Source organism: Quercus robur, chromosome 1, assembly GCF_932294415.1.
Source record: "Quercus robur chromosome 1, dhQueRobu3.1, whole genome shotgun sequence".
Lineage (NCBI taxonomy): Eukaryota > Viridiplantae > Streptophyta > Magnoliopsida > Fagales > Fagaceae > Quercus > Quercus robur.
In genome coordinates, this window is record NC_065534.1 from 7738142 (window position 1) to 7750193 (window position 12052).

A 12052-nucleotide genomic window follows, 5' to 3' on the forward strand; every position below is an offset into this window, starting at 1 on the left:
TTTCTATCATTATCATGCTAATTTTATTATTATCACTTATTTTGCCACATGATTTAGCTTTAGGTCACCTTATCATAAAATTTACTATTTGTTTGAATTGATGTAATGAATTTGGTTAATTATATTGTGTCCATTGATTAATTAATTGAATATCAAAAATATCCCTTACTTTGTTAAGATTGGTAAACATACCAGACGTGCGTGTCTCACACTTTTCCATGGCTAAATTTGACCACCGAATTCGTCCTTGGTGGACGTAGACCATTTTTCTTATCCATTAACTCAATCAAATAAATAAATGACGAATCCTTCACTTTCCAAAACCCACGATTTCTAATTAAAACTCTCAAACATAACTTCTTTTTTTTCTAAAATCCCTTCTGGGGGGGGGGGGGGGGTGTTGTCATGTGGCGGTTGTACAAAATTAGCTTGTGAATCTGATATGTAGCATGCATTTTTAGCCCTAGAAAATCATTTCTGCATAAGCTGCATAATTAGCAATATTGTAGTTTAGCCCTAGAAAATCAAATAACCCATTTACTAGTTTGGATTTTTTTTTTTTTTTTTGTGAACTTGGGTAATATATATATATATATATATATATATATATAAATCAGAGAAAATCTAATTAGATTTTAATAGGATTCTCAATTTTGTACCACGTGTCCCATTTAATTTTTAATTTTGTGCCAGGTGAATTATTGAATGTAAAAATTAAAGAATCCAAATCAAATTAGATTCTAAATTGGATTTTAATCAGAGTCCAATTTTCCATCACATGTCCATCTAAGTTTTTAATTTTTGTGGCAAGTGAATTATTAAGTACAAAAACCAAAAAAATATAAAATCAATTAAATTCTAAATCATATATATATATATATATAAATATGAGAAACCATTACATATTTTAGAAATGTATGATTTAAAAAAAAATTGTAAGCTAATGCCATGTATAATTTCAACCATATAATTGTGATTATTTTTAATTGTACCCGTACATATGCACAGGGTTACATACTAGTCAGTCATTAATGAGAGATGAAAATTTAAAAAAAAAATATATTTTGTTTAAAACTCATATAATAATATATTATTTAACAAGCATTTCTGCATTAAAGTCTTGTACTCCATACAAGTTACATAATTGAAAGAGCATAAAAATGGAGAAGAAATCATCTTCAGTTTATTGTTTGGAGATTGTCCAATGCTAATAGATAATTCATAATTTGAGCATAGTTCTTGTCTACTTATTGAGGAAATTCTTGAACCAACGGGCAGAATGTTTAGGGTATCTTTTATTCCCATTTTTGTAGTCTACAAAGTTGATTCCGAATCGAACAGTGTAACCTGAGGACCACTCAAAATTGTCCAACAATGACCATGCAAAGTATCCCTTCACATTTACACCATCCCTATATATACCAAAGAAAGAAGTGAAATTCAGTTAGAATTCTATAATTGTGTGTGTGTGTGTGTGTGTGTGTGTGTGTGTGAGAGAGAGAGAGAGAGATATTGCACTTACTTGATGGCCCTATGAAGATACAAAAGATGTTTATGGTAATAGTCAATTCTTTGGGGGTCGACGAGGGCTTCCTTGAGTGACAAGGTGGCATTATTGAACTCATCAATTCCTATAAATATAGTTGGGGGAATTTAGCCTCAAATGGAAATCTAATAACTACCAATAGAATACCAATTTTCATGATTTTATGGGATAATAAAAGAAAAAAGAAGTTAGAGGATATCACCATTCTCAGTGATGTAAATTAGTGGATTGTGGTACTTCTTCTTTATGTAGAGCAAAAGGTCTCGAAATCCTCTAGGATAAACAAAGAGCCAACTTGAAGCAGCCAGAGATTTTTTACGGATACTAACATAAGGGTAAAACAGAATGTGTTTATCTTTAGTTACAAGATAAAAGTTAAAAAAAATTAAGATATTCATTATGTCAATGATATGACATCAACTATATTTATTACCACGTCAATTTAAAATAATTTTTTTTCCTATATATTTGAGTGTAGCTTTACTATTTTCTTAATGAAATTTCTAGAAGGCTAGGCCATTGAGTACCATCAATATACTAAAAAAAAAAATGGTGTTTGTTTTTTCCCTCTAACTACTAGAACAAAAATGTTGATATGTATTTTGCTAGCTAGTGTACCAGTGGACCAATGGGGATCCCGTTCTGTGAAGCTACAAAAACAAGAAAAAAAAATGGTCATGTTATTATTACCATATTAGATACATAAGAAACTCACAAGCATGGCTTCGGGTGTTGAATTTGTACGTACTAGTAAGATTAGCACTTGAATCTGTCAAGAGACTTGCTCTATCACCATTTGGTTGAGGGGCATAAGCTGCATAATTAGCAGTATAGTAGTTTAATCCTATAAAATCAAACGACCCTTTTACCAGTTTGGATTGCTCTTTGGTGAACTTGGGTAATCGATCTTTAACGAGAGATCTCATACTTTGTGGGTAGTCACCATTTATCAATGGGTTCAAAAACCTGCAACAACACTGAAAATTTTAAAATTTATGCATATTATAAATTTATTAAATTTGTACATACTTAAGTTGAACAAACTCTAAAGAAAGAAACCAAAAAGGTGGTGTGATTCGATTGGAAAGCAACAACTTCATCTTAATGGCCAAAAAAGAAAATTAAAAGAAATATTGTGCGTTTGGATGCATTTGGGTGATTGCTTATTTGCTAAAAGTATAATAAAAAAACAAGGGGAAAAAATAACTTTTTTAGGGCGTAGTCCATCAAATTAAGCTCAAAAATCCTAAAAAGTTTTTTTTTTTTTTTTGGGGGGGGGGGGGGGGGGGACTTTACCAAATGAACCCTTAGGTCAAACAACATGGAAATGGAAAAGGAAAAGGAAAAGAAGAAAATAAAAGATAATTTAGGACATTTAAATGATCAAAAACTTTATACAAATGAGTTTATACTTTAAACTTAATTCGATAAAGTTTTTGTCCAAATGGGTTTATACTTTTTTTTTTTTTTTTTTGAGAAAAATGGGTTTATACTTTATAAAGTGACGTGTATGAGTATTTTAGTTGTATGATCCATTATATGACTTTGACACCGAGAGCAAACTTTTATTTGGATCCATCCTTGTCATTTTTCTCTCGTAGATAGATGCATTTTATTGTGAAAGTTCTTGATGCGGGCTCGTATATTTATGCTAAAATACTTCATCTTAAAAAAATAAATAAATAAAATAAAACTTAATGAAAAAAAATGAAATGAAATGAAATGAAATTTCCTATATCTGACAATAAAAAATTAATAAATAAAAGATTCTAATCTTATATTTATTATTTGTTAAAATTAAACTTTTTAGTACTTAGGCACTGAAAAAGAATTCTTTGACCACTAAGAATGAGTTGACCCTCCAAAGTCCAAAGAGTTAATAATAAATAAAAATTTATCTATGTCAAATTAGATAAATTTTGTACATTTATTAGAATTTAAAAAGATATAAAGCTCATTTTAGGATTGTTTTGTACACGTAATTATCTTGATAAATTTTATATTCACTATTATTATGAATAATGACTAATCAGCAATAGAGGTGTTAAGAAGCTATAAAGCTATTTTTAACACCGCAAACTCCCAAAAAAATGCCCAACATCAAGTGCTAAAGCTAAATTTTTTTGGCTACCTGCTACAGTAAACTACTAAGACTAGTAGTTCATAATAACAAGAAGGGATAAAAATATATATATATATTATTTTATTATATTTGTTGGGTTTTTGTGGCAGAGAGGAAGTGAAAGAAAGTGAGAAAAAAATTAATTAAAAATGAATAGTATTTGGATGATGGAAAAATAGGAGAATTGATGAGGGTGTGTTTTGAAATTGTGTTAAAAAAAAATAAAATAGCTTTTCAAGGTGGTAAATGCTAAAGTTTTTAACTCCACCAACGTGGATGCTCTAATATTTTAAAAAATTCAAGACTTTATCCTTAATTAAAAAAAAAAAAAAAAAAAAAAGCATATAAATAGGTGCTACCTACCCCCAAGCACAATTTCCGGATCTTGCCCCTGACTTCAATATATAATTAATCATTGGGAGATCTACTTTTGATTTTGCCTTCATTTGGGTTGAGAAATTTTGTGATTTGGGTAGGATTAACAAATTTTACACGCTAATTACGTCCTTCAAATGGCAAGTGTTAAATTAGAAAATGTAAAACAAAAACCATAAAGGCATAAAGCATAACTTACCATCCCAACATGAAATCCACAGCACGTTCCGCAGCCTTCTGGTCTCTCTTTGCATTAGAGAATGGCACAAACCAGTGACTCACAATCGTTATCCCTATCACTCCTTTCTGTGCTGCCTGCATGGTGAACATTTTTTTACACTCAAAGATCATGCATGAGATTTTGTATATTTATCTAAGTTAAACTTCATTACAATTGTTCAAAGCATTCTCAGAAATTGCTATTCATATGTTCTTGTATCATTTGTAAAGCAAGTTTAACCCACCATGTACATTTAGGAGTTATTTAAAAAAACAAATAAATTATAAATTTGATACAGTTACAATGGAGAGGGTGATTTAAATCCTAAATGTCTCCAACTGAGATACAAGGAGATATAAGTTGAGGTACAAGGCTTTTGACATACATTTAGTACCATTTTGTATAACTTGAAAAAAAAAAAAAAAAAAAAAAAATTGGTTTTAAAATGTTAAAGTTTTGTAAGTCGAACCTGATATTTTTTCTTGTACAATTCAACAGCAGCTGCATGAGAAAGCAGCTCATGGTGCCAAATATGGCTCTGTCCCTGAATCCCCACCAGTACAATTTAGATTTTGCCAAGCAGAGCATCGACCTGGCGCTAACGCTTTTGCTGCATAACCACCATAGCTATAGCTCCATGGCTCATTTAGTGTGATCCAATGCTTTACCCGATCGCCAAATTCCTTGAAGAGAAGTTCCGCATAGTCCCGAAAATCATCACTGAATATTAGACGCATATGTTAGAATAACATTTTGAGACAAATAGTGACTTACTAATTTTATCATACTATTGAGCTTGAAATCATACATAAAATGTCACATATTATGCACCACCGATGAATTGGGCCCCATTTATTAGGGAGATTTGAAATCCATCTATTAAATGTCAAAATAATGGATAAATTTAAAACTTTAATGTTTTGACACAAATGGTAGATTATCACTTAATATCAATGTCCTCAATCTTTCTTTTTATTTTTAATTCCGAAATTGGAGTCGTTTAAAATCATAATTACATATTATGTGCTTAATATATGTAAAACGTCTATAATTGGATGGAGAAGTTGGATTATTTGGTGAATTATTCTTTTTTATTTTTTTGGGGGTAATTTGTTGGTGAATCATTCACTTACACAATTTGTGGACTTAGGAAACCACCATACTCATCTTCTAATGCTTGGGGAAGATCCCAATGGAACATTGTTACAAAGGGCTTTATACCTGCATTTTGTAATAGAAAAATAAAGTGTGCATTATAAAAAGTTAAATAAGTTGATGACATTTTGGAATTTTAATATTAATTCTTGACCTTTGCCCAAAAGCCTATTGATGAGCTTGTTGTAATACTCGATTCCTTCTTGATTCACACCACCACTTAGTTTTCCTTCTAAAATTAGTCCCAAAAATGAAATTGTTAGGAACATAATGTAGTCACAAAACAATAGTCAATCCACTCCAACCTAAGATGTGTATTTGATGGTACCCATTTTTATGTCCTTTTCATTGTATGGATCTAACCTTTTATGGGATTATGAAAAGGATAATCTTACTTGGCAGTACTCGAGACCATGAGATTGAGAACCTGTATGCATCTAAATTCATCTTTTTCATAATCCGAACATCTTTCTGCAATGTATAATCACAACATATATAAATTGTTAGAAAATTTTGAAATGAAAATTTCTTATATTGTGATTATCTTGTATTTGGTTTGATATGCTCAATAATTAGAAAAAAGCATTTGGCAAATATAATTTGGCCCTAAAAATGTAGAAAAGTCGAGACACAAAAACTAAAAGCTAATTAGGATCTAACATATATATAATATAATTTATTAGAGCATCCACAGTAGGTGTGGCAAATGTGTCAAATGCCAAATATTTGGCACATTTGGCATTTGGCACATTTGCCACACCAAACACAAAAAACACCAAATATCAGATGTGCTAAATCTCATCATTTTTGCAACATGTAAACAGTACCGTTGCAAATTTGCAATGGTATGGAACGGTGTGGTATAAGTTTTAATTATTTTTTATTCTTTTTTCTCTCTCCTCTCTCTTCACTTTCCAGTTTTTCTCTTCTCTCTCATTCTTCCTCAGACATCACACCTCTCCATTCTTTTCTTCTTTCACTCTTTTTTCTTCTTAATCTCGTTGTTTTTCTCTCTTCCTCTCAAACATCACCCTCAGTTTTTTCTTCTCACTCTTTTCTTCTTTCACTCCGATCTCTATCGCTGTGGTTTTTTTTTCACTAGTGGTGGGTTGCAATGGTCAGATTCAGTGGTGGGTGGGTCGGTTGGTGATGGGCGAATCAATGGTGGTGGGTTTTGTTGTGCGGAATCAATGGTGCGAAATCGATAAATGGGTTCCGAAGGATAGGTCGGCGGTGGGTGGGTTGTGGCCACAACAATTTTTCTGATGTTTTTCTGGTGTTGTGGGTGGGTGGGTTGTGGGTTCTGTTGTTTTTCTGGTGGTTGTGGCTGCAACAATTTTTCTGGTTGTGGTTTTTTTTTTTTTTAATTTATTTATAAGGTGGTGTTGGTGGATGTGGGTTTATGCCGGTGGTGGCTGTCAGCGTTATTGCAGTGAAGGTGGTTGTGCCGTTGTTGTTGATGATGATGATGATCGAGTTTGGGTTTGGGTTGATCGGGTTGGCTGATTTTGGTTGATTAGGTTTTGATTGTAGTGTTTGTTTGAGTTTTTTTTTTTTTTTTTTGGTAGCAATGGCTGATATTGGTGGTAGGTGGTTGATCTGTGGGGGTGGCCGGTGGTTGTAGGCTGTGGCGGTTGATCTGCGGTGTGGGTTGTTGTTGATGTTGCTGTTGTTGATGATAATGGGGGAAGGGATAATATATTATTTTAATGTGTAGTAAATATTATTTTAATGTATAGAAAATATTATTTTAATGTATAGAATTGAATTATAAAACATCTGATAAATGAGATGTTGCAAAATGATGTGGTAAAATAATAAAGTAAGTATTTGGTGTGGTAAAATGACATAATTTTTGCACCAGCTGCTACAGATGCTCTTAGTGAAGCCAAGATTTCAAGTCGGGGCAAGTGTTAAAGAAAATATTTTAAAATATACCTAAAAAAGTATCAATATTACGACCAAAAAAAAAAAATTATTAACAACTATAATTTTCATTTTAATTTTCACAATGGCTCTCAATCTTTTTTCAAATTTTTTGAATGTTTTCTTCTAAAAGAGGGATTGTAGAAAGATTTGTCAAATCTACCTCAATACAAACTAGTTTAGAATTTAATTTAAACTCATTATTATGCTCATGGTTCTCTATAATTTTAATTAACTACAAATATATATATTTCATTTCACTAAAATAAAGAAACAAAAATAACCAATTCACAATTGCTAAAAATCAAGGAAAAGAAGGTTTAAAAAAAAAATATTTAAAACAAAAGACTAATCTAAATGTATAAAGTTTTCCCACGAAACAGCATATAGACCTTGTAGTGATGATATTGATCGTTAGCAACATCTCCGTTGCTTCCATCCCTTATCCAATCTGCAATTTCATTGTAAGTTAATACTGCATTTAGAGAACATTTTTTTTTTTCCTTTTACTATTTAAGAACTCGTAATTAGAGCCATAAGTAAAATGGAACTAGTTTTGAAGGAAACGAAGGCAAAGCGGGGAAAATGAAGAAAAATAAATACCAAAAGATAGAAATGTGAAGTTTACTTTTTGCGTTGTCGTCGTCGTCGTTGTTCTTTTTTTTTTTTTTTTTTTTTTTTTTTTTTTTTTTTTTAAATCAATCCAAGATAAATATCCATCATAGTCTCATAGATCTAGTTAAAATTAAATAAATGTTGTAAATATTGTTGGGTCATCAATATTTAAATAAATATTGTAAATATTATCTTGATATTTTTTTTTAACTTACTAATAATGGAGCAAAATCTAAATAACTTATTTTTATATTATCTTGATATTTTTTTAAAATTATTAAACAATTTGGTGATGAATATTTTCATTGCCAAGACATTTGACGACCCGGTTTGGTATGTCTTAGGAGATGATATAGTACATATAGTGATGATAAATTTTGTCACTATAGGCATTTTTTGCTGTAGTGTTGCATCCATTACAAATCAATGATTTAATTTGTAATAGCTCTACATTCCTTGAGTTTAGTTGATTTGTGAGATGTTTTTTATTGTTGGCTTTATTCAATGACAAAAGTTGTTGGTATTGCAATTTATGTTTTATATATTTTTCCTGGGTTTTAATGTAATTTGGGATAAATGTATTTGAGCCCCTCCCTCAACCTTGGAAAGCTGCTTTAACCATAGATCTCGCAATCTAGAGGCGACCTAGGTAGCCCGTAAGCTCCACATGGCAGGTGGTCTGGATGAGGATGCAAACGCGCATCTCGAGATCCCCACGCAACCTTAGGGAGTGATAAGATCGCAAGCTACACGATCTTTGTACTCTGCATTCTAGACCACACTTGTCCAATGCACATTTGCCAGCACACACACATAGCTATAAGGCATGGAAAGGGCTTCATATAAGGGTGTCACAAACCCTAGAATTTATAGAAGAGAAATCCAAGAGAAGCCTATCATAGTGTATGAAGAGAGAGAGAGCCATTTTGCTTTGAGAAAAACCAATCCAACCTCTCTTTTCCATCTCCTACTTTGTATTGATTGAGATATTGTAAACACATTCCTCACTTATAAACACAGACCTTATGAGTGAGAGAAAGGCTATGGATAAGTGAAAAGTCACATTTAAATCCAATCTTTATTGGTGGTGTTTTATTGGTGCTTCAATAAAGGGTCTTTGGTAAGTTAGGAAGAGAAGGGACTTGGAGCAATCGGTTACTAGCTCAAGCTTAGAGGGCTCAAGTACATGCACACAACAACTTTACAAAAAATTTATTACTAGTTCGCATCTCGGTCCATCACTTACAATATTTTATTACCAACCATTATTAGCTAACCACCTAAGTTTTATAGTGAAATCGTTGCGAAAATATTATGTTCATAGCTTAATAACATGACATTCTAAACGTTAATAAATCTTTTTAAAAAAATTTAATCATGAAATGAACGAAATTGAGAGGTCTTGAAATTAAATTTTCCAGAATTAAATTTTATCTTAGTAATGCATACTATTCCATTGGAAATTCATACTTTCAGGTTTCATATTGTTGGAGAGAGAAAGAAAAAGTGACCTGGATGTTCATGAGTGTAAGTGTCCCATATACTTGGTCCTCTACCATCTTCTTTTGCTGCGCCTTCATACTAGAAATTTGAAATAACACACGTGCACATAATAATATTGACATATGCTTGACATCCCAAGACATTTTTGAAAAAAAAAAAAAAAAAAAAAAAAGACACAAATTAACATAGAGAGAATTGTGGCTTAGTTACCTGATAAGACGACGATGCTGTCCCAAAAATAAAGCCTTTGGGAAAACTGGTACGATTGAATGAAGCAATGTCGTGGCTTGATGAAACAGCAATGACATTAGTCAATAAGCCAAGAAGAACTAGGAGGCCTAAGCCTGGATAGCCTTGAAATGCCATATTGATTTTGGGATTTTTGTGCAGCACTAGCTAGGTAGAATCTGCCCCCCACCCCCTTTTTTTTATAGAGGAGCACTACATTATCTTATCTATTTAAAAAGATAAAAATAGAGATGAAAGATTAAAAAAATAAAACATGGAAAAGGATAAACAATATGTTAGTCATCATAGCTGTCCTTCAACTGATTGGTTGGCATTCTATGTACCACGTAGAATTATAGATATCCTTCATGTTAAAAACTTTGACCATTTACATCAGCTTCAGAAAAAATTGATATATTTTAACATAATAACCTCTTCTTCTTTTTTCTATTTTATTTAACCACATTTGCAAAACAACCAGATCAAATTATCTATTTTAACTCTCTCAAAAAAAAAAAAAATTATCTGTTTTAAACTCTATTGGATTAAAATATCAATTTTTATAACTATTTCTCTCTTCATCGCTATTAAGATAAGAATGGGATTAAAAGTAACGTATAATCTATCATCCACTCGTCTATTGTCTTCATTCAAGTACATGATGCTTACAGTAATGAGGAGAATATGACAACAAGCGACAAAATCTCAAAATTGTCGGGTGAGATTGCCAAAATAAGTCGGAGAGCCTTCTCATGCATGTGATATATATATACAAAATATAATTTAAGAAATATTATTCGAGTTCTTAGAGAGTGACAATATTATTATTTTTTATTTTATTGAATACAAACATTATTCAGAGAACATAAATTATAAAATAGACGATAAATGATCTTAAAGTTTATAGTTTGGGCATGGTTCGATGCCATTAGATTGTTCAACATGAGGTCATCAATAATTTGTCATGGCTATTTCTTGAGGAAATTCTTAAACCAATGGGCATAGAGTTTGAGATGCCTTTTCAACTCATTTTTGTAGTCTATATCATTGATGCTGAACTGAACAGTGTAACCTACATCCCACTCAAACTTGTCCAAAAACAAAAACACAAAGAATCCTTTCGCATTAACATCATCCTTTCATAAAAAATATATGGATCAATTAGACTTTAGCGACATCAATATTTATTTTTTCACAATTATTAATATGGCATATTGTGATTGGTATTAATAAAACAATATTAATAGTGAATCTGAGAGGGAGAGAGGGAGAGAGATCTTGTTAATTACTTACTTTCTTTTGAGAGGGTTCTTAATTACTTACTTGATAGCACTATGAAGATTGTGAAGATGATGATAGTAATAATCAATTCTATGATAGTCCTCAAGGGCTTCCTCAGGTGACAAGGAGGCATCATTGAAATTGTCAATTCAGTATCAGATTTTTAGATTTAAATGGACACCAAACTACCATTCCTTTCAAATTTTGTATTTAAAATTAGTATCATGACTTTATGCAATCATATATAATTGAAAAGTAAAAAGGAAAAGTGCCATTCTCTATAATATAAATTAGAGGATTGTGAAAATTTCTGTGTATAGCAAGAAGTCTCTAATTCCACTTGGATAGACGTAGAGCCAATTTGAACCAGCCGAAAAAAGTCATTTTAAAGAAAATGGAGTTTGTTAAAAGAATATCCAAGAAGTATTTATAAAACAAAAAAATAAAATTTGTGAAGTAATACTGCTATTTTGGTTTGCCAACATCTAATTAGGCAAAAGAAAATGATGCTTTCCAACTTCCAAGCTTACAAAAATATGTATATTTCCTTAGGGTGGAATATAGTTGTTTTAGCTTTAAGATTGAAGTCAAAAAAAAAAAAAAAAAAAACCTTTAAGATTCAAAATAACTTTTTATATATGTCGCATATATGCATGACGTAAGGTAGGATGTTGAACATGGTCCATGGCAGATTTTTCATGTTACTTTTATAATTTTTGGAACTCTTTAATCTTTAGTCTTTAGAATAGGATTTTATTTATTTTCAAAATTTGTATGGATTTTTCTAATCAAATTAAAATCATTATACGACTGTTATTAATTGTGGTGTACTTAAAAGGCTTCATTTATGTATACTATATATCTAAAATCAAAATTAGAATTTAATATTTATTAATAAGCAATAATATTATTCATCGATCATTTCTAAGTTGGATTGCAAAGTTTTGTTTTATTTTTTATTTTTTTTCTAATTCAATCACTTTCACATTTTTTGTGGAAAAAATTTAAAAAAAAAAATGTCTTTTAGCTACTTTTCCTTTTAAAACATGAGACACATGACATTTAAAAAATTCATGTAAAC

The 12052-nt window shown here is 30.9% G+C and overlaps 1 pseudogene; it reads right to left on the reverse strand.

The window, feature by feature from the left end:
* Positions 1 to 1226: 1226 nt before the first annotated feature.
* On the reverse strand, positions 1227 to 9828 carry LOC126718638 (beta-glucosidase 12-like; annotated as a pseudogene).
* Positions 9829 to 12052: the final 2224 nt, after the last annotated feature.